Here is a 23,221-nt window from a genome sequence, read left to right on the forward strand (position 1 = left end):
ATTTTCGCTTTGCAAGTGTGCGAACGCCTGTGCAGCCGAGCTCTGCAAAAACATTTTGTGCAAAACAAGACCAGCCCTGCAGTTACTTATCCTGTGCAATGAATCCAGCGACGAAGGTCCCGGAATTGACGTCAGACACCCACCCTGCAAACCTCTGGACACGCCTGCGTTTTCCCTACCACTCCCAGAAAACGGTCAGTTGACACCCATAGACGCCCTCCTCCTGTCAATCTCCTTACGATCGGCTGTGCGAATGGATTCTTCACTAGAACCATTGCACAGCAACGATGCTCTTTGTACCCGTATGACACGCGTGCGCATTGCAGTGCATACACATGCGCAGTTTTGCCATTTTTGTAAATGATCGCTACGCAGCGATTAACGGCAGCTAGCGATCAACTCAGACTGACCCCCAATAAGCGAATGATTACTAGTGATGTGCACCGGACATTTTTCGGGTTTTGTGTTTTGGTTTTGGATACGGTTCCGCGGCCGTGTTTTGGATTCGGACGCGTTTTGGCAAAACCTCACCGAAAATTTTTTGTCGGATTCGGGTGTGTTTTGGATTCGGGTGTTTTTTTTAAAAAAAAACTAAAAAACAGCTTAAATCATAGAATTTGGGGGTCATTTTGATCCCATAGTATTATTAACCTCAATAACCATAATTTCCACTCATTTCCAGTCTATTCTGAACACCTCACACCTCACAATATTATTTTTAGTCCTAAAATTTGCACAGAGGTCGCTGGATGGCTAAGCTAAGCGACACAAGTGGCCGACACAAACACCTGGCCCATCTAGGAGTGGCACTGCAGTGTCAGGCAGGATGGCACTTCAAAAAAATAGTCCCCAAACAGCACATGATGCAAAGAAAAAAAGAGGCGCACCAAGGTCGCTGTGTGACTAAGCTAAGCGACCCAAGTGGCCGACACAAACACCTGGCCCATCTAGGAGTGGCACTGCAGTGTCAGACAGGATGGCACTTCAAAAAAATTGTCCCCAAACAGCACATGATGCAAAGAAAAAAAGAGGCGCACCAAGGTCGCTGTGTTACTAAGCTAAGCGACACAAGTGGCTGACACAAACACCTGGCCCATCTAGGAGTGGCACTGCAGTGTCAGGCAGGATGGCACTTCAAAAAAATAGTCCCCAAACAGCACATGATGCAAAGAAAAAAAGAGGCGCAACAAGGTCGCTGTGTGACTAAGCTAAGCGACCCAAGTGGCCGACACAAACACCTGGCCCATCTAGGAGTGGCACTGCAGTGTCAGACAGGATGGCACTTCAAAAAAATTGTCCCCGAACAGCACATGATGCAAAGAAAAAAAGAGGCGCACCAAGGTCGCTGTGTGACTAAGATAAGCGACACAAGTGGCCGACACAAACACCTGGCCCATCTAGGAGTGGCACTGCAGTGTCAGACAGGATGGCACTTCAAAAAAATTGTCCCCAAACAGCACATGATGCAAAGAAAAAAAGAGGCGCACCAAGGTCGCTGTGTTACTAAGCTAAGCGACACAAGTGGCCGACACAAACACCTGGCCCATCTAGGAGTGGCACTGCAGTGTCAGACAGGATGGCACTTCAAAAAAATTGTCCGCAAACAGCACATGATGCAAAGAAAAAAAGAGGCGCACCAAGGTCGCTGTGTGACTAAGCTAAGCGACACAAGTGGCCGACACAAACACCTGGCCCATCTAGGAGTGGCACTGCAGTGTCAGGCAGGAGGGCACTTCAAAAAAATTGTTCCCAAACAGCACATGATGCAAAGAAAAAAAGAGGCGCACCAAGGTCGCTGTGTGACTAAGCTAAGCGACACAAGTGGTCGACACAAACACCTGGCCCATCTAGGAGTGGCACTGCAGTTTTCTAGCGAGAGGATGAGTGCTTCCATCCTCATGTGAATCTGAACCACTAGCCATGAACATAGGCCAGGGCCTCAGCCGTTCCTTGCCACTCCGTGTCGTAAATGGCATATTGGCAAGTTTACGCTTCTCATCAGACGCTTTCAATTTTGATTTTTGGGTCATTTTACTGAACTTTTGTTTTTTGGATTTTACATGCTCTCTACTATGACATTGGGCATCGGCCTTGGCAGACGACGTTGATGGCATTTCATCGTCTCGGCCATGACTAGTGGCAGCAGCTTCAGCACGAGGTGGAAGTGGATCTTGATCTTTCCCTATTTTAACCTCCACATTTTTGTTCTCTATTTTTTAATGTGTGGAATTATATGCCAGTATCAATAGCAATGGCCTACTACTATATATACTGTGCAAAACTAAAATGCACCACAGGTATAGAATGTAGATAGATAGTATACTTAATGACGACACAGAGGTAGGTACAGCAGTGGCCTTCCGTACCGTACTGCTATATATAGTATACTGGTGGTCACTGTGTCAGCAAACTGCAAAACTAAAATGCACCACAGGTATAGAATGTAGATGGATAGTATACTTAATGACGACACAGAGGTAGGTACAGCAGTGGCCTTCAGTACCGTACTGCTATATGTAGTATACTGGTGGTCACTGTGTCAGCAAACTGCAAAACTAAAATGCACCACAGGTATAGAATGTAGATGGATAGTATACTTAATGATGACACAGAGGTAGGTACAGCAGTGGCCTTTCGTACCGTACTGCTATATATAGTATACTGGTGGTCACTGTGTCAGCAAACTGCAAAACTAAAATGCACCACAGGTATAGAATGTAGATGGATAGTATACTTAATGACGACACAGAGGTAGGTACAGCAGTGGCCTTCCGTACCGTACTGCTATATATAGTATACTGGTGGTCACTGTGTCAGCAAACGGCAAAACTAAAATGCACCACAGGTATAGAATGTAGATGGATAGTATACTTAATGACGACACAGAGGTAGGTACAGCAGTGGCCTTCCGTACCGTACTGCTATATATAGTATACTGGTGGACACTGTGTCAGCAAACTGCAAAACTAAAATGCACCACAGGTATAGAATGTAGATGGATAGTATACTTAATGATGACACAGAGGTAGGTACAGCAGTGGCCTTCCGTACCGTACTGCTATATATAGTATACTGGTGGTCACTGTGTCAGCAAACTGCAAAACTAAAATGCACCACAGGTATAGAATGTAGATGGATAGTATACTTAATGACGACACAGAGGTAGGTACAGCAGAGGCCTTCCGTACCGTACTGCTATATATAGTATACTGGTGGTCACTGTGTCAGCAAACTGCAAAACTAAAATGCACCACAGGTATAGATGGATAGTATACTTAATGATGACACAGAGGTAGGTACAGCAGTGGCCTTCCGTACCGTACTGCTATATATAGTATACTGGTGGTCACTGTGTCAGCAAACTGCAGAACTAAAATGCACCACAGGTATAGAATCTAGATGGATAGTATACTTAATGACGACACAGAGGTAGGTACAGCAGTGGCCTTCCGTACCGTACTGCTATATATAGTATACTGGTGGTCACTGTGTCAGCAAACTGCAAAACTAAAATGCACCACAGGTATAGAATGTAGATGGATAGTATACTTAATGACGACACAGAGGTAGGTACAGCAGTGGCCTTCAGTACCGTACTGCTATATGTAGTATACTGGTGGTCACTGTGTCAGCAAACTGCAAAACTAAAATGCACCACAGGTATAGAATGTAGATGGATAGTATACTTAATGACGACACAGAGGTAGGTACAGCAGTGGCCTTTCGTACCGTACTGCTATATATAGTATACTGGTGGTCACTGTGTCAGCAAACTGCAAAACTAAAATGCACCACAGGTATAGAATGTAGATGGATAGTATACTTAATGACGACACAGAGGTAGGTACAGCAGTGGCCTTCCGTACCGTACTGCTATATATAGTATACTGGTGGTCACTGTGTCAGCAAACGGCAAAACTAAAATGCACCACAGGTATAGAATGTAGATGGATAGTATACTTAATGACGACACAGAGGTAGGTACAGCAGTGGCCTTCCGTACCGTACTGCTATATATAGTATACTGGTGGACACTGTGTCAGCAAACTGCAAAACTAAAATGCACCACAGGTATAGAATGTAGATGGATAGTATACTTAATGATGACACAGAGGTAGGTACAGCAGTGGCCTTCCGTACCGTACTGCTATATATAGTATACTGGTGGTCACTGTGTCAGCAAACTGCAAAACTAAAATGCACCACAGGTATAGAATGTAGATGGATAGTATACTTAATGACGACACAGAGGTAGGTACAGCAGAGGCCTTCCGTACCGTACTGCTATATATAGTATACTGGTGGTCACTGTGTCAGCAAACTGCAAAACTAAAATGCACCACAGGTATAGATGGATAGTATACTTAATGACGACACAGAGGTAGGTACAGCAGTGGCCTTCCGTACCGTACTGCTATATATAGTATACTGGTGGTCACTGTGTCAGCAAACTGCAGAACTAAAATGCACCACAGGTATAGAATCTAGATGGATAGTATACTTAATGACGACACAGAGGTAGGTGCAGCAGTGGCCTACTGTACCGTAATGCTATATATTATATACTGGTGGTCACTGGTCAGCAAAACTCTGCACTGTACTCCTCCTATATAATATTATACTGGTGGTCCCCAGTCCCCACAATAATGCAGCACACTGAGCACAGATATGGAGTGTTTTTCAGGCAGACAACGTATACTGGTGGTCACTGTCAGCAAAACTCTGCACTGTACTCCTGCTATATAATACAGCTGCTCCCCAATCCCCACAATTAAGCAGTGTGAGCACAGATATATGCAGCACACTGAGCACAGATATGGAGTGTTTTTCAGGCAGACAACGTATTACTGGTGGTCACTGTCAGCAAAACTCTGCACTGTACTCCTCCTATATACAGCTGCTCCCCAGTCCCCACAATTAAGTAATAAGCAAGCACAAAATATTTTGCAATGCATCAACATAAACGGAGAGGACGCCAGCCACGTCCTCTCCCTAACATTTCCAATGCACGAGTGAAAATGGCGGCGACGCGCGGCTGCTTATATAGAATCCGAATCTCGCGAGAATCCGACAGCGGGATGATGACGTTCGGGCGCGCTCGGGTTAACCGAGCCATACGGGAGAATCCGAGTATGGCTCGGACCCGTGTAAAAAGGGTGAAGTTCGGGGGGGTTCGGTTTCTGAGGAACCTAACCTGCTCATCACTAATGATTACCTGAATGCAGGTGGGATTCTGTTCTCTCCACGCCGCAATACCGACTGCACATACTGCGACATAGTAGCTGCGATTGCTCAATAAACGGAATATTGCAGCATTTGTATCCCGTAAAGTACGGTGAGTCCCGCTAATAATCCCATTAAATATTTATAGAACACGGTGGTGAAGATAGCTGGAAAATAACCATAGCTGACATCAGGGGCGCTTTAAGAGAGGAGGAGGCCCGGGTGCAGCCTCCTCCATTTTCAGAGAGTTTTAACACCACCGCGAATGTCAGCGTGGGACCCTGGAGGGGTGAGTATTTAGAAAATGGGTGCAGCGTGTGTGGTGGGGGCCCCCTCTGGACTCAGGGGCCTGTATGCAGCACACACACTGCACCCATTCTATAAACGCCAGTGGCTGACACTACCATTCTGTTGGGGTTATTCAACACGACACGCAGTGTACCGAAAATCCCAATCCAAAGTGAGAATGCGACCGCACTTTGATTGACAGCCTTGCTGCGACTGCAGGGGGTCGTCCACAATTGTCGAAACCGCAATCCGATTGCGATCACAATGCAATCGGATTGCGATCACAGCCGCGGGGCGGGAGATAGCATGCTGGGTGCCCTTGCCCTGCGCTGGGCGGCCCCCAGCATCCTACAGAAGGGATTGCACATTCTGCTTTTTAGCAGAATCTGCAATCTGTGCTGAATAACCCCCTGTGTGCGGTTACCCTCCGACCACACTACAGGCCCATGACAGGCTGAATGGCTGGATCTCTTGCAATTTGGCCACCGAGGGGTAATTTTAATAAGCATCGTATTTCGCGACCGAGATTAAATACGGGAGATATCGATCAGACACGGGTCCTTTTTTTAAAATGTACTATGTTCCCATGTTTTAGTTAACTGTGTTTTTCCGATAGTGTATGTGTCTGTGCTGGCAGCCAAACACTCCCGAACATGAAGCCTGCACAGACCAGTGATATCCATGCAAGCGTCTCTATGAAATGTGTAGACAAAGGGTTAAAAATAGAAAAAAAATGCGTGGGATCCCCTCTTCATAAGCATAACAAGCCCTGGGCCCTTATGATCCCGATTCTAATAATACAGGGGGGAAAATGCGTGAGGACCCCCTGTATTTAAAGAACCAGTGCTGGGCTGTTGAACTGCTCCTGGTTCCAAAAATACAGGAGGAAAAAGATGTACAGGTCCCCCATGTTTTTGAAGTCAGCTCCGGGCTCCACTAGCCAGGGAGGTAATGGCACAGATGGGGGACACATTTATGTAGGTCCTGGTGGCCGTAGCATTACCCCCCCCCCCAACTAGTAAGCTGTGGCTGGGGATTCCTGGGGAAGTGGGAACCTCCCAATAAAAAAGCCCCCTTCTCCAGGGTACCCAAGGTGAGGGCTGAAGCCTGAGGCTATCCTCAGCACCCCTGGGCAGTGGGTGCCGAGTTGATAGCAATTCAGGTGTAAAAAAAAAGAATTAATATTGTCTTTTACATGTGAAACTAAAGGTCCCAGCAAGCCTCCCCTGCATGTTGGTACTTGGAGAACCACATGTACCAGCATACGGAGCATTAAAGGCCCACTGGTACCCCTATAGAAGGGTACACACACACACACACACACACACACACACACACACACACACACACACACACACACACACACCCATAGAAAGTAAGCGTTTATTAAAAACTCTTGCACACTCACACTCACATACATACTCACACTCACAAATACTGTCCTACATCCCCTGTAGCCCCTGGGTCCTCTTGTCCAGTAGAATCCAGCCTAACCTGTAAAAAAATGTAATTCTTGTCTATCCCAGTGTAGAACGATCCTCTTCAGTCAAGTAGGCATCCAGGGGTTAAAAATTAAATAAACCGCTATACCCGCACCAACGGGCGTAGGAGATCTATGTGTGACCGCATAGATCCCCTTTCCTGAATGCTGGCCTTCACATGACTTCTGTCACTAAGAGGCCCATCAGCCAATCAGGGAGTGCCATGTAGTGCTGCTTGGCTGATTGGCTATGTGCTTTTGCGCTGTCAATCACGGCTTTCCCCATACAATTCTATGACGAGAAAAGTCCCATAGAAGCCTATTGTGGGAACCGCGGCTATGTGGTTACCCACAAGGTTACTAGAGGTCTTTGGTAAATTTCCGTGTTTTGAAAAATGACCAAACACTCCGGTTTTTGTCAACTTGGGCAAACATTAAATTTAATAAATTTACCCCCAAGTGTCTGATCTCGAGCGCAACACAAATCGGCTGTAGTTGCCGACAGCCGCAGAAGCCTGATTACTTTGTTATGCTAATGGCAGAATCACGGTTTTTTTTTTTTACTGATTTTGCTAAGTTGTATCAGTATGTGCCTGATCCTCTCATACTATCCTTCAAGTCTGAGCTAAGCCAAAACTTTGATGCAGTCACATTTGCTCTCCTATGCTTCCTCTGTTTGGAGAACACAATATATTATACTATTATAAATTAGCTGCTACACTTGTCCAGAGCCATAACTACGTGTGTGTCAGGTGTGCCTGGCACACAGCACTGTTGCCCTGAGGGTGCAATGGCCAGCGGCTTGTAATGAGTCAAATTGACTCACTACAAGCCGCCTCTGCTATGTGCGCCGCGCTGGAGAAGCTGATCCGGAGGCAGGGGAGGAGAGCAGCAGCGCTGAAGTCAGCGGAGAAGGAGGAAGAGGGAGGGGGACTGGAGCCGCAGCAGCGCTATGTAAATGGTAGAGGCGCCGCTGCAGCAGTCCCCTCTCCTTCCGTATTGGCTGCCCGGCGCTGCTTTGAATGCTTGGATGCAGTTCCTTCATACCAGCATTCACAGCGGCGGCGGGCAGCCAACACGGAAGGAGAGGGAACTGCTGCAGCGGCGCCTCTATCAATTACATAGTGCTGCTGCGGCTCCAGTCCCGCTCCCTCCTCCTCCTCCTCCCCTGCCCGGGATCTGCCAGCACGAGGAGCATGACTGCCAGCGGGGACAGATGGTAAATCTCTCTCTCTCTATCTATTTCTCTATCTATTCTGTCTGCTGCAATGTGTAAAAAGGAGGACTGGCTGCCGTAATGTGTAAAAAGGGGGACACTATCTGTCATAATGTGTAAAAAAGGGACGCTGTCTGCCGTAATGTGTAAAAAGAGGGACACTGTATGGCATAATGTGTAAAAAGGGGACGCTGTCTGCCATAATGTGTAAAAAGGGGGACGCTGTCTGCAGTAATGTGTAAAAAAGGGACGCTGTCTGCCGTAATATGTAAAAAGGGGGATGCTGTCTGCCGTAATGTGTAAAAAGGGGGACACTGTCTGCCGTAATGTGTAAAAAAAGGGACGCTGTCTGCCGTAATGTGTAAAAAGGGGGATGCTGTCTGCCGTAATGTGTAAAAAGGGGATGCTGTCTGCCGTAATGTGTAAAAAGGGGATGCTGTCTGCCGTAATGTGTAAAAAGGGGGATGCTGTCTGTCGTAATGTGTAAATAGGGGGTGCTGTCTGCAGTAATGTGTAAAAAGGGGGATGATGTCTGCCGCAATGTGTAAAAAGGGGGACTGGCTGCCGTAATGTGTAAAAAGGGGACGCTGTCTGCCGTAATGTGTAAAAAGGGGATGCTGTCTGCCGTAATGTGTAAAAAAGGGGGACGCTGTCTGCCGTATTGTGTAAAAAAGGGGACCCTGTCTGCCGTAATGTGTAAAAAGGGGGACGCTGTCTGCCGTAATGTGTAAAAAGGGGGACGCTGTCTGCCGTAATGTGTAAAAGGGGAACGCTGTCTGCCGTAATGTGTAAAAAGGGGACGCTGCCTGCCGTAATGTGTAATATGGAAACGCTGTCTCCTGTAATGTGTAAAAAGGGGAACGCTGTATGCCGTAATATGTAAAAGGGGAACACTGTCTGCCGTAATGTTTAAAAAGGGGGACACTGTATGGCATAATGTGTAAAAAGGGGACGCTGTCTGCCGTAATGTGTAAAAAGGGGGACACTGTATGGTATAATGTGTAAAAAGGGGACGCTGTCTGCCGTAATGTGTAGAAAGGGGGACGCTGTCTGCCATAATGTGTAAAAAAAGGGACGCTGTCTGCTGTAGTGTGTAAAAAGGGGGATGCTGTCTGCCGTAATGTGTAAAAAGGGGGACGCTGTCTGCCGTAATGTGTAAAAAAAGGGACGCTGTCTGCCGTAATGTGTAAAAAGGGGGATGCTGTCTGCCGTAATGTGTAAAAAGGGGATGATGTCTGCCGTAATGTGTAAAAAGGGGGATGCTGCCTGCCGTAATTTGTAAAAAGGGGGTGCTGTCTGCCGTAATGTGTAAAAAGCGGGATGCTGTCTGCCGTAATGTGTAAAAAGGGGGACGCTGTCTGCCGTAATGTGTAAAAAGGGGGACGCTGTCTGCCGTAATGTGTAAAAAGGGGGACGCTGTCTGCCGTAATGTGTAAAAAGGGGGACGCTGTCTGCCGTAATGTGTAAAAGGGGAACGCTGTCTGCCGTAATGTGTAAAAAGGGGACGCTGCCTGCCGTAACGTGTAATATGGGAAACGCTGTCTGCTGTAATGTGTAAAAAGGGGAACGCTGTCTGCCGTAATATGTAAAAGGGGAACGCTGTCTGCAAAAATGTGTAAAAAGGGGGACACTGTATGGCATAATGAGTAAAAAGGGGACGCTGTCTGCCGTAATGTGTAAAAAGGGGGACACTGTATGGCATAATGTGTAAAAAGGGGACGCTGTCTGCCGTAATGTGTAAAAAGGGGGACGCTGTCTGCCATAATGTGTAAAAAAAGGGACGCTGTCTGCCGTAATGTGTAAAAAGGGGGATGCTGTCTGTCGTAATGTGTAAAAAGGGGATGCTGTCTGCCATAATGTGTAAAAAGCGGGATGCTGTCTGCCGTAATGTGTAAAAAGCGGGATGCTGGCTGCCGCAATGTGTAAAAAGGGGGACTGGCTGCCGTAATGTGTAAAAAGGGGATGCTGTCTGCCGTAATGTGTAAAAAGGGGGACGCTGTCTGCTGTAATGTGTAAAAAAAGGGACGCTGTCTGCCGTAATGTGTAAAAAGGGGGATGATGTCTGCCATAATGTGTAAAAAGAGGATGCTGTCTGCCGTAATGTGTAAAAAGGGTGATGCTGTCTGCCGTATTGTGTAAAAAGGGGGTGCTGTCTGCCGTAATGTGTAAAAAGCGGGATGCTGTCTGCCGCAATGTGTAAAAAGGGGGACTGGCTGCCGTAATGTGTAAAAAGGGGACGCTGTCTGCCGTATTGTGTAAAAAGGGGGACGCGGTCTGCCGTAATGTGTAAAAGGGGAACACTGTCTGCCGTAATGTGTAAAAAGGGGACGCTGCCTGCCGTAATGTGTAATATGGGAAACGCTGTCTGCTGTAATGTATAAAAAGGGAAACGCTGTCTGCCGTAATATGTAAAAGGGGAACACTGTCTGCCAAAATGTGTAAAAAGGGGGACACTGTATGGCATAATAAGTAAAAAGGGGACGCTGTCTGCCGTAATGTGTAAAAAGGGGGACACTGTATGGCATAATGTGTAAAAAGGGATGCTGTCTGCCGTAATGTGTAAAAAGGGGGATGCTGTCTGCCATAATGTGTAAAAAAAGGGACGCTGTATGCTGTAATGTGTAAAAAGGGGGATGCTGTCTGCCGTAATGTGTAAAAAGGGGGACGCTGTCTGGCGTAATGTGTAAAAAAAGGGACGCTGTCTACCGTAATGTGAAAAAAGGGGGATGCTGTCTGCCGTGATGTGTAAAAAGGGGGATGCTGTCTGCCGTAATGTGTAAAAAGGGGGACGCTGTCTGCCGTAATGTGTAAAAAGGGGGACGCTGTCTGCCGTAATGTGTAAAAGGGGGATGCTGTCTGCCGTAATGCGTAAAAAGGGGGATTGTCTGCCGTAATGTGTAAAAAGGGGACGCTGTCTGCCGTAATGTGTAAAACGGGAAAGCTGTCAGCCGTAATGTGTAAAAGGGGATGCTGTCTGCTGTAATTTGTAAAAAGGGACGCTGTCTGCCGTAATATGTAAAAAGGGGAACGCTGTCAGCCGTAATGTGTAAAAGGGGAACGCTGTCTGCCGCAATGTGTAAAAGGGGGATGCTGTCTGCCGTAATGTGTAAAAAGGGACGCTGTCTGCCGTAATGTGTAAAAGGGGAACGCTGTCTGCCGTAATGTGTAAAAAGGGGACGCTGCCTGCCGTAATGTGTAAAAGGGGAACACTGTCTGCCGTAATGTGTAAAAAGGGGAACGCTGTCTGCCGTAATGTGTAAAAAGGGACGCTGTCTGCTGTAATGTGTAAAAAGGAGACGCTGTCTGCCGTAATGTGTAGAAAGGGGGATGCTGTCTGCCGTGATGTGTAAAAAGGGGGATGCTGTCTGCCGTAATGTGTAAAAAGGGGGTGCTGTCTGCCGTAATGTGTAAAAAGCGGGATGCTGTCTGCCGCAATGTGTAAAAAGGGTGACTGGCTGCCGTAATGTGTAAAAAGGGGACGCTGTCTGCCGTAATGTGTAAAAAGGGGGACGCTGTCTGCCATAATGTGTAAAAAAGGGGACGCTGTCTGCCGTAATGTGTAAAAAGGGGGACGCTGTCTGCCGTAATGTGGAAAAAGGGGGACGCTGTCTGCCGTAATGTGTAACAGGGGAACGCTGTCTGCCGTAATGTGTAAAAAGGGGACGCTGCCTGCCGTAATGTGTAATATGGGAAATGCTGTCTGCTGTAATGTGTAAAAAGGGGAACGCTGTCTGCCGTAATATGTAAAAGGGGAACACTGTCTGCCGTAATGTGTAAAAGGGGGATGCTGTCTGCCGTAATGTGTAAAAAGGGACGCTTTGTGCCGTAATGTGTAAAAGGGGAACGCTGTCTGCCGTAATGTGTAAAAAGGGGACGCTGTCTGCCGTAATGTGTAAAAAGGGGGAAGCTGTCTGCCGTTATGTATAAAAAGGGGAACGCTGTCTGCCGTAATGTGTAAAAAGGGACGCTGTCTGCCGTAATGTGTAAAAAAGGGGACGCTGTCTGCCGTAATGTGTAAAAGGGGGATGCTGTCTGCCGTAATGTGTAAAAAGGGGAACGCCGTCTGCCGTAATGTGTAAAAGGGGGATGCTGTCTGCCGTAATGCGTAAAAAGGGGGATTGTCTGCTGTAATGTGTAAAAAGGTGACGCTGTCTGCCATAATGTGTAAAACGGGAAAGGTGTCAGCCGTAATGTGTAAAAAGGGATACTGTCTGCTGTAATGTGTAAAAAGGGACGCTGTCTGCCGTAATGTGTAAAAGGGGAACACTGTCTGCCGTAATGTGTAAAAAGGGGAACGCTGTCTGCCGTAATGTGTAAAAAGGGACGCTGTCTGCTGTAATGTGTAAAAAGGAGACGCTGTCTGCCGTAATGAGTAAAAAGGAGACGCTGTCTGCCCTAATGTGTAAAAAGGGGACGCTGTCTTCCGTAATGTGTAAAAAGGGACGCTGTCCGCCGTAATGTGTAAAAGGGGAACGCTGTCTGCCGTAATGTGTAAAAAGGGGACGCTGTCTGCCATAATGTGTAAAAAGGGGGAAGCTGTCTGCCGTAATGTGTAAAAAGGGGAACGCTGTCTGCCATAATGTGTAAAAGGAGACGCTGTCTGCCGTAATGTGTAAAAAGGGGAACGCTGTCTGCCGTAATGTGTAAAAGGGGAACGCTGTCTGCCGTAATGTGTAAAAGGGGGATGCTGTCTGCCGTAATGTGTAAAAAGGGACGCTGTCTGCCGTAATGTTTAAAAAAGAGGACGCTGTCTGCCGTAATGTGTAAAAAGGGGACGCTGCCTGCCGTAATGTGTAAAATGGGGAATGCTGTCTGCCGTAATGTGTAGAAAGGGGAACGCTGTCTGCCGTAATGTGTAAAAGGGGGACGCTGCCTGCCGTAATGTGTAATATGGGAATCGCTGTCTGCTGTAATGTGTAAAAAGGGGAACGCTGTCTGCCGTAATATGTAAAAGGGGAACACTGTCTGCCGTAATGTGTAAAAGGAGGATGCTGTCTGCCATAATGTGTAAAAAGGGACGCTGCCTGCCGTAATGTGTAAAATGGGGAATGCTGTCTGCCGTAATGTGTAGAAAGGGGAACACTGTCTGCCGTAATGTGTAAAAGGGGGACGCTGCCTGCCGTAATGTGTAATATGGGAAACGCTGTCTGCTGTAATGTGTAAAAAGGGGAACGCTATCTGCCGTAATATGTAAAAGGGGAACACTGTCTGCCGTAATGTGTAAAAGGAGGATGCTGTCTGCCGTAATGTGTAAAAAGCAGGATGCTGTCTGCCGCAATGTGTAAAAAGGGGACTGGCTGCCGTAATGTGTAAAAAGGGGACGCTGTCTGCCGTAATGTGTAAAAAGGGGGACGCTGTCTGCCGTAATGTGTAAAAAAGGGGACACTGTCTGCCGTAATGTGTAAAAAGGGGGACGCTGTCTGCCGTAATGTGTAAAAAGGGGGACGTTCTCTGCCGTAATGTGTAAAAAGGGGGACGCTGTCTGCCGTAATGTGTAAAAGGGGAACGCTGTCTGCCGTAATGTGTAAAAAGGGGACGCTGCCTGCCGTAATGTGTAATATGGGAAACGCTGTCTGCTGTAATGTGTAAAAAGGGGAACGCTGTCTGCCGTAATATGTAAAAGGGCAACGCTGTCTGCAAAAATGTGTAAAAAGGGGGACACTGTATGGCATAATGAGTAAAAAGGGGACGCTGTCTGCGTAATGTGTAAAAAGGGGGACACTGTATGGCATAATGTGTAAAAAGGGGACGCTGTCTGCCGTAATGTGTAAAAAGGGGGACGCTGTCTGCCATAATGTGTAAAAAAAGGGACGCTGTCTGCTGTAATGTGTAAAAAGGGGGATGCTGTCTGCCGAAATGTGTAAAAAGGGGGACGCTGTCTGCTGTAATGTGTAAAAAAAGGGACGCTGTCTGCCGTAATGTGTAAAAAGGGGGATGCTGTCTGTCGTAATGTGTAAAAAGGGGATGCTGTCTGCCATAATGTGTAAAAAGCGGGATGCTGTCTGCCGTAATGTGTAAAAAGCGGGATGCTGTCTGCCGTAATGTGTAAAAAGCGGGATGCTGTCTGCCGCAATGTGTAAAAAGGGGGACTGGCTGCCGTAATGTGTAAAAAGGGGGATGCTGTCTGCCGTAATGTGTAAAAAGGGGATGCTGTCTGCCGTAATGTGTAAAAAGGGGGTGCTGTCTGCCGTAATGTGTAAAAAGCGGGATGCTGTCTGCCGCAATGTGTAAAAAGGGGGACTGGCTGCCGTAATGTGTAAAAAGTGGACGCTGTCTGCCGTAATGTGTAAAAAGGGGACTGGCTGCCGTAATGTGTAAAAAGGGGGATGCTGTCTGCCGTAATGTGTAAAAAGGGGATGCTGTCTGCCGTAATGTGTAAAAAGGGGGTGCTGTCTGCCGTAATGTGTAAAAAGCGGTATGCTGTCTGCCGCAATGTGTAAAAAGGGGGACTGGCTGCCGTAATGTGTAAAAAGGGGACCCTGTCTGCCGTAATGTGTAAAAAGGGGGATGCTGTCTGCCGTAATGTGTAAAAAGGGGGACGCTGTCTGCTGTAATGTGTAAAAAAAGGGACGCTGTCTGCCGTAATGTGTAAAAAGGGGGATGATGTCTGCCATAATGTGTAAAAAGAGGATGCTGTCTGCCGTAATGTGTAAAAAGGGGGATGCTGTCTGCCGTAATGTGTAAAAAGGGGGTGCTGTCTGCCGTAATGTGTAAAAAGCGGGATGCTGTCTGCCGCAATGTGTAAAAAGGGGGATTGGCTGCCGTAATGTGTAAAAAGGGGACGCTGTCTGCCGTAATGTGTAAAAAGGGGGACGCGGTCTGCCGTAATGTGTAAAAGGGGAACACTGTCTGCCGTAATGTGTAAAAAGGGGACGCTGCCTGCCGTAATGTGTAATATGGGAAACGCTGTCTGCTGTAATGTATAAAAAGGGAAACGCTGTCTGCCGTAATATGTAAAAGGGGAACACTGTCTGCCAAAATGTGTAAAAAGGGGGACACTGTATGGCATAATAAGTAAAAAGGGGACGCTGTCTGCCGTAATGTGTAAAAAGGGGGACACTGTATGGCATATTGTGTAAAAAGGGGATGCTGTCTGCCGTAATGTGTAAAAAGGGGGATGCTGTCTGCCATAATGTGTAAAAAAAGGGACGCTGTCTGCTGTAATGTGTAAAAAGGGGGATGCTGTCTGCCGTAATGTGTAAAAAGGGGGACGCTGTCTGCCGTAATGTATAAAAAAAAAGACGCTGTCTACCGTAATGTGAAAAAAGGGGGATGCTGTCTGCCGTGATGTGTAAAAAGGGGGATGCTGTCTGCCGTAATGTGTAAAAAGGGGGACGCTGTCTGCCATAATGTGTAAAAAGGGGGACGCTGTCTGCCGTAATGTGTAAAAAGGGGGACGCTGTCTGCCGTAATGTGTAAAAAGGGGGATGCTGTCTGCCGTAATGTGTAAAAGGGGAACACTGTCTGCCGTAATGTGTAAAAAGGGGACGCTGCCTGCCGTAATGTGTAATATGGGAAATGCTGTCTGCTGTAATGTATAAAAAGGGAAACGCTGTCTGCCGTAATATGTAAAAGGGGAACACTGTCTGCCAATATGTGTAAAAAGGGGGACACTGTATGGCATAATAAGTAAAAAGGGGACGCTGTCTGCCGTAATGTGTATAAAGGGGGACACTGTATGGCATAATGTGTAAAAAGGGGACGCTGTCTGCCGTAATGTGTAAAAAGGGTGACTGGCTGCCGTAATGTGTAAAAAGGGGACGCTATCTCCCGTAATGTGTAAAAAGGGATGCTGTCTGCCGTAATGTGTAAAAAAGGGGACGCTGTCTGCCGTAATGTGTAAAAAGGGGGACGCTGTCTGCCGTAATGTGTAACAGGGGAACGCTGTCTGCCGTAATGTGTAAAAAGGGGACGCTGCCTGCCGTAATGTGTAATATGGGAAACGCTGTCTGCTGTAATGTGTAAAAAGGGGAACGCTGTCTGCCGTAATATGTAAAAGGGGAACACTGTTTGCCGTAATGTGTAAAAGGGGGATGCTGTCTGCCGTAATGTGTAAAAAGGGACGCTTTGTGCCGTAATGTGTAAAAGGGGAACGCTGTCTGCCGTAATGTGTAAAAAGGGGACGCTGTCTGCCGTAATGTGTAAAAAGGGGGAAGCTGTCTGCCGTTATGTATAAAAAGGGGAACGCTGTCTGCCGTAATGTGTAAAAAGGGACGCTGTCTGCCGTAATGTGTAAAAAAGGGGACGCTGTCTGCCGTAATGTGTAAAAGGGGAACGCTGTCTGCCGTAATGTGTAAAAAGGGGGATTGTCTGCTGTAATGTGTAAAAAGGGGACGCTGTCTGCCATAATGTGTAAAACGGGAAAGCTGTCAGCCGTAATGTGTAAAAAGGGATGCTGTCTGCTGTAATGTGTAAAAAGGGACGCTGTCTGCCGTAATGTGTAAAAGGGGAACACTGTCTGCCGTAATGTGTAAAAGGGGAACACTGTCTGCCGTAATGTGTAAAAAGGGGAACGCTGTCTGCCGTAATGTGTAAAAAGGGACGCTGTCTGCTGTAATGTGTAAAAAGGAGACGCTGTCTGCCGTAATGAGTAAAAAGGAGACGCTGTCTGCCCTAATGTGTAAAAAGGGGACGCTGTCTGCCGTAATGTGTAAAAAGGGACGCTGTCCGCCGTAATGTGTAAAAGGGGACGCTGTCTGCCGTAATGTGTAAAAAGGGGAACGCTGTCTGCCGTAATGTGTAAAAAGGGGAACGCTGTCTGCCATAATGTGTAAAAGGGGACGCTGTCTGCCGTAATGTGTAAAAAGGGGAACGCTGTCTGCCGTAATGTGTAAAAGGGGAACGCTGTCTGCCGTAATGTGTAAAAGGGGGATGCTGTCTGCCGTAATGTGTAAAAAGGGACGCTGTCTGCCGTAATGTGTAAAAAAGAGGACGCTGTCTGCCGTAATGTGTAAAAGGGGAATGCTGTCTGCCGTAATGTGTAAAAAGGGGACGCTGCCTGCCGTAATGTGTAAAATGGGGAATGCTGTCTGCCGTAAAGTGTAGAAAGGGGAACGCTGTCTGCCGTAATGTGTAAAAGGGGACGCTGCCTGCCGTAATGTGTAATATGGGAAGCGCTGTCTGCTGTAATGTGTAAAAAGTGGAACACTGTCTGCCGTAATATGTAAAAGGGGAACACTGTCTGCCGTAATGTGTAAAAGGAGGATGCTGTCTGCCATATTGTGTAAAAAGGGACGCTTTGTGCCGTAATGTGTAAAAGGGGACGCTGTCTGCCGTAATGTGTAAAAAGGGACGCTGTCTGCCGTAATGTTTAAAAAAGGGGACGCTGTCTGCCGTAATGTGTAAAAGGGGAACGCTGTCTGCCGTAATGTGTAAAAAGGGGAACGCCGTCTGCCGTAATGTGTAAAAAGGGACGCTGTCTGCTGTAATGTTTAAAAAGGAGATGCTGTCTGCCGTAATGAGTAAAAAGGAGACGCTGTCTGCCCTAATGTGTAAAAAGGGGATGCTGTCTGCCGTAATGTGTAAAAAGGGACGCTGTCTGCCGTAATGTGTAAAAGGGGAACGCTGTCTGCCGTAATGTGTAAAAAGGGGACGCTGTCTGCCATAATGTGTAAAAAGGGGGAAGCTGTCTGCCGTAATGTGTAAAAAGGGGAACGCTGTCTGCCATAATGTGTAAAAGGGGACGCTGTCTGCCGTAATGTGTAAAAAGGGGAACGCTGTCTGACGTAATGTGTAAAAGGGGAACGCTGTCTGCCGTAATGTGTAAAAGGTGGATGCTGCCTGCCGTAATGTGTAAAAGGGGAATGTTGTCTGCCGTAATGTGTAAAAAGGGGACGCTGCCTGCCGTAATGTGTAAAATGGGGAACGCTGTCTGCCGTAATGTGCAGAAAGGGGAACGCTGTCTGCCGTAATGTGTAAAAAGGAGACGCTGTCTGCCCTAATGTGTAAAAAGGGGATGCTGTCTGCCGTAATGTGTAAAAAGGGACGCTGTCTGCCGTAATGTGTAAAAGGGGAACGCTGTCTGCCGTAATGTGTAAAAAGGGGACGCTGTCTGCCATAATGTGTAAAAAGGGGGAAGCTGTCTGCCGTAATGTGTAAAAAGGGGAACGCTGTCTGCCATAATGTGTAAAAAGGGGGATGCTGTCTGTCGTAATGTGTAAAAAGGGGATGCTGTCTGCCATAATGTGTAAAAAGCGGGATGCTGTCTGCCGTAATGTGTAAAAAGCGGGATGCTGTCTGCCGTAATGTGTAAAAAGCGGGATGCTGTCTGCCGCAATGTGTAAAAAGGGGGACTGGCTGCCGTAATGTGTAAAAAGGGGGATGCTGTCTGCCGTAATGTGTAAAAAGGGGATGCTGTCTGCCGTAATGTGTAAAAAGGGGGTGCTGTCTGCCGTAATGTGTAAAAAGCGGGATGCTGTCTGCCGCAATGTGTAAAAAGGGGGACTGGCTGCCGTAATGTGTAAAAAGTGGACGCTGTCTGCCGTAATGTGTAAAAAGGGGGACTGGCTGCCGTAATGTGTAAAAAGGGGGATGCTGTCTGCCGTAATGTTAAAAAGGGGATGCTGTCTGCCGTAATGTGTAAAAAGGGGGTGCTGTCTGCCGTAATGTGTAAAAAGCGGGATGCTGTCTGCCGCAATGTGTAAAAAGGGGGACTGGCTGCCGTAATGTGTAAAAAGTGGACGCTGTCTGCCGTAATGTGTAAAAAGGGGGACGCTGTCTGCCGTAATGTGTAAAAAAAGGGACGCTGTCTGCCGTAATGTGTAAAAAAAGGGACGCTGTCTGCCGTAATGTGTAAAAAGGGGGTGCTGTCTGCCGTAATGTGTAAAAAGCGGTATGCTGTCTGCCGCAATGTGTAAAAAGGGGGACTGGCTGCCGTAATGTGTAAAAAGGGGACCCTGTCTGCCGTAATGTGTAAAAAGGGGGATGCTGTCTGCCGTAATGTGTAAAAAGGGGGACGCTGTCTGCTGTAATGTGTAAAAAAAGGGACGCTGTCTGCCGTAATGTGTAAAAAGGGGGATGATGTCTGCCATAATGTGTAAAAAGAGGATGCTGTCTGCCGTAATGTGTAAAAAGGGGGATGCTGTCTGCCGTAATGTGTAAAAAGGGGGTGCTGTCTGCCGTAATGTGTAAAAAGCGGGATGCTGTCTGCCGCAATGTGTAAAAAGGGGGATTGGCTGCCGTAATGTGTAAAAAGGGGACTCTGTCTGCCGTAATGTGTAAAAAGGGGGACGCGGTCTGCCGTAATGTGTAAAAGGGGAACACTGTCTGCCGTAATGTGTAAAAAGGGGACGCTGCCTGCCGTAATGTGTAATATGGGAAACGCTGTCTGCTGTAATGTATAAAAAGGGAAATGCTGTCTGCCGTAATATGTAAAAGGGGAACACTGTCTGCCAAAATGTGTAAAAAGGGGGACACTGTATGGCATAATAAGTAAAAAGGGGACGCTGTCTGCCGTAATGTGTAAAAAGGGGGACACTGTATGGCATAATGTGTAAAAAGGGGATGCTGTCTGCCGTAATGTGTAAAAAGGGGATGCTGTCTGCCATAATGTGTAAAAAAAGGGACGCTGTCTGCTGTAATGTGTAAAAAGGGGGATGCTGTCTGCCGTAATGTGTAAAAAGGGGGACGCTGTCTGCCGTAATGTGTAAAAAAAAAGACGCTGTCTACCGTAATGTGAAAAAAGGGGGATGCTGTCTGCCGTGATGTGTAAAAAGGGGGATGCTGTCTGCCGTAATGTGTAAAAAGGGGGACGCTGTCTGCCATAATGTGTAAAAAGGGGGACGCTGTCTGCCGTAATGTGTAAAAAGGGGGACGCTGTCTGCCGTAATGTGTAAAAAGGGGGATGCTGTCTGCCGTAATGTGTAAAAGGGGAACACTGTCTGCCGTAATGTGTAAAAAGGGGACGCTGCCTGCCGTTATGTGTAATATGGGAAATGCTGTCTGCTGTAATGTATAAAAAGGGAAACGCTGTCTGCCGTAATATGTAAAAGGGGAACACTGTCTGCCAATATGTGTAAAAAGGGGGACACTGTATGGCATAATAAGTAAAAAGGGGACGCTGTCTGCCGTAATGTGTATAAAGGGGGACACTGTATGGCATAATGTGTAAAAAGGGGACGCTGTCTGCCGTAATGTGTAAAAAGGGTGACTGGCTGCCGTAATGTGTAAAAAGGGGACGCTATCTCCCGTAATGTGTAAAAAGGGATGCTGTCTGCCGTAATGTGTAAAAAAGGGGACGCTGTCTGCCGTAATGTGTAAAAAGGGGGACGCTGTCTGCCGTAATGTGTAACAGGGGAACGCTGTCTGCCGTAATGTGTAAAAAGGGGACGCTGCCTGCCGTAATGTGTAATATGGGAAACGCTGTCTGCTGTAATGTGTAAAAAGGGGAACGCTGTCTGCCGTAATATGTAAAAGGGGAACACTGTTTGCCGTAATGTGTAAAAGGGGATGCTGTCTGCCGTAATGTGTAAAAAGGGACGCTTTGTGCCGTAATGTGTAAAAGGGGAACGCTGTCTGCCGTAATGTGTAAAAAGGGGACGCTGTCTGCCGTAATGTGTAAAAAGGGGGAAGCTGTCTGCCATTATGTATAAAAAGGGGAACGCTGTCTGCCGTAATGTGTAAAAAGGGACGCTGTCTGCCGTAATGTGTAAAAAAGGGGACGCTGTCTGCCGTAATGTGTAAAAGGGGAACGCTGTCTGCCGTAATGTGTAAAAAGGGGGATTGTCTGCTGTAATGTGTAAAAAGGGGACGCTGTCTGCCATAATGTGTAAAACGGGAAAGCTGTCAGCCGTAATGTGTAAAAAGGGATGCTGTCTGCTGTAATGTGTAAAAAGGGACGCTGTCTGCCGTAATGTGTAAAAGGGGAACACTGTCTGCCGTAATGTGTAAAAGGGGAACACTGTCTGCCGTAATGTGTAAAAGGGGAACACTGTCTGCCGTAATGTGTAAAAAGGGGAACGCTGTCTGCCGTAATGTGTAAAAAGGGGAACGCTGTCTGCCGTAATGTGTAAAAAGGGACGCTGTCTGCTGTAATGTGTAAAAAGGAGACGCTGTCTGCCGTAATGAGTAAAAAGGAGACGCTGTCTGCCCTAATGTGTAAAAAGGGGACGCTGTCTGCCGTAATGTGTAAAAAGGGACGCTGTCCGCCGTAATGTGTAAAAGGGGAACGCTGTCTGCCGTAATGTGTAAAAAGGGGACGCTGTCTGCCATAATGTGTAAAAAGGGGGAAGCTGTCTGCCGTAATGTGTAAAAAGGGGAACGCTGTCTGCCATAATGTGTAAAAGGGGACGCTGTCTGCCGTAATGTGTAAAAAGGGGAACGCTGTCTGCCGTAATGTGTAAAAGGGGAAAGCTGTCTGCCGTAATGTGTAAAAGGGGGATGCTGTCTGCCGTAATGTGTAAAAAGGGACGCTGTCTGCCGTAATGTGTAAAAAAGAGGACGCTGTCTGCCGTAATGTGTAAAAGGGGAATGCTGTCTGCCGTAATGTGTAAAAAGGGGACGCTGCCTGCCGTAATGTGTAAAATGGGGAATGCTGTCTGCCGTAAAGTGTAGAAAGGGGAACGCTGTCTGCCGTAATGTGTAAAAGGGGACGCTGCCTGCCGTAATGTGTAATATGGGAAGCGCTGTCTGCTGTAATGTGTAAAAAGTGGAACACTGCCGTAATATGTAAAAGGGGAACACTGTCTGCCGTAATGTGTAAAAGGAGGATGCTGTCTGCCATAATGTGTAAAAAGGGACGCTTTGTGCCGTAATGTGTAAAAGGGGAACGCTGTCTGCCGTAATGTGTAAAAAGGGGACGCTGTCTGCCGTAATGTGTAAAAAGGGACGCTGTCTGCCGTAATGTTTAAAAAAGGGGACGCTGTCTGCCGTAATGTGTAAAAGGGGAACGCTGTCTGCCGTAATGTGTAAAAAGGGGAACGCCGTCTGCCGTAATGTGTAAAAAGGGACGCTGTCTGCTGTAATGTTTAAAAAGGAGATGCTGTCTGCCGTAATGAGTAAAAAGGAGACGCTGTCTGCCCTAATGTGTAAAAAGGGGATGCTGTCTGCCGTAATGTGTAGAAAGGGACTCTGTCTGCCGTAATGTGTAAAAGGGGAACGCTGTCTGCCGTAATGTGTAAAAAGGGGACGCTGTCTGCCATAATGTGTAAAAAGGGGGAAGCTGTCTGCCGTAATGTGTAAAAAGGGGAACGCTGTCTGCCATAATGTGTAAAAGGGGACGCTCTCTGCCGTAATGTGTAAAAAGGGGAACGCTGTCTGACGTAATGTGTAAAAGGGGAACGCTGTCTGCCGTAATGTGTAAAAGGTGGATGCTGCCTGCCGTAATGTGTAAAAGGGGAATGTTGTCTGCCGTAATGTGTAAAAAGGGGACGCTGCCTGCCGTAATGTGTAAAATGGGGAACGCTGTCTGCCGTAATGTGCAGAAAGGGGAACGCTGTCTGCCGTAATGTGTAAAAAGGAGACGCTGTCTGCCCTAATGTGTAAAAAGGGGATGCTGTCTGCCGTAATGTGTAAAAAGGGACGCTGTCTGCCGTAATGTGTAAAAGGGGAACGCTGTCTGCCGTAATGTGTAAAAAGGGGACGCTGTCTGCCATAATGTGTAAAAAGGGGGAAGCTGTCTGCCGTAATGTGTAAAAAGGGGGAAGCTGTCTGCCGTAATGTGTAAAAAGGGGAACGCTGTCTGCCATAATGTGTAAAAGGAGACGCTGTCTGCCGTAATGTGTAAATAGGGGATGCTGTCTGCCGTAATGTGTAAAACGGGAACGCTGTCTGCCGTAATGTGTAAAAGGGGATGCTGTCTGCTGTAATGTGTAAAAAGGGACGCTGTCTGTCGTAATGTGTAAAAAGGGGAACGCTGTCTGCCGTAATGTGTAAAAGGGGAACGCTGTCTGCCGTAATGTGTAAAAGGGGGATGCTGTCTGCCGTAATGTGTAAAAAGGGACGCAGTCTGCCGTAATGTGTAAAAAAGAGGACGATGTCTGCCGTAATGTGTAAAAGGGGAACGCTGTCTGCCGTAA

Source organism: Pseudophryne corroboree, chromosome 4 (assembly GCF_028390025.1).
Source record: "Pseudophryne corroboree isolate aPseCor3 chromosome 4, aPseCor3.hap2, whole genome shotgun sequence".
NCBI classification, from domain to species: Eukaryota; Metazoa; Chordata; class Amphibia; order Anura; family Myobatrachidae; genus Pseudophryne; species Pseudophryne corroboree.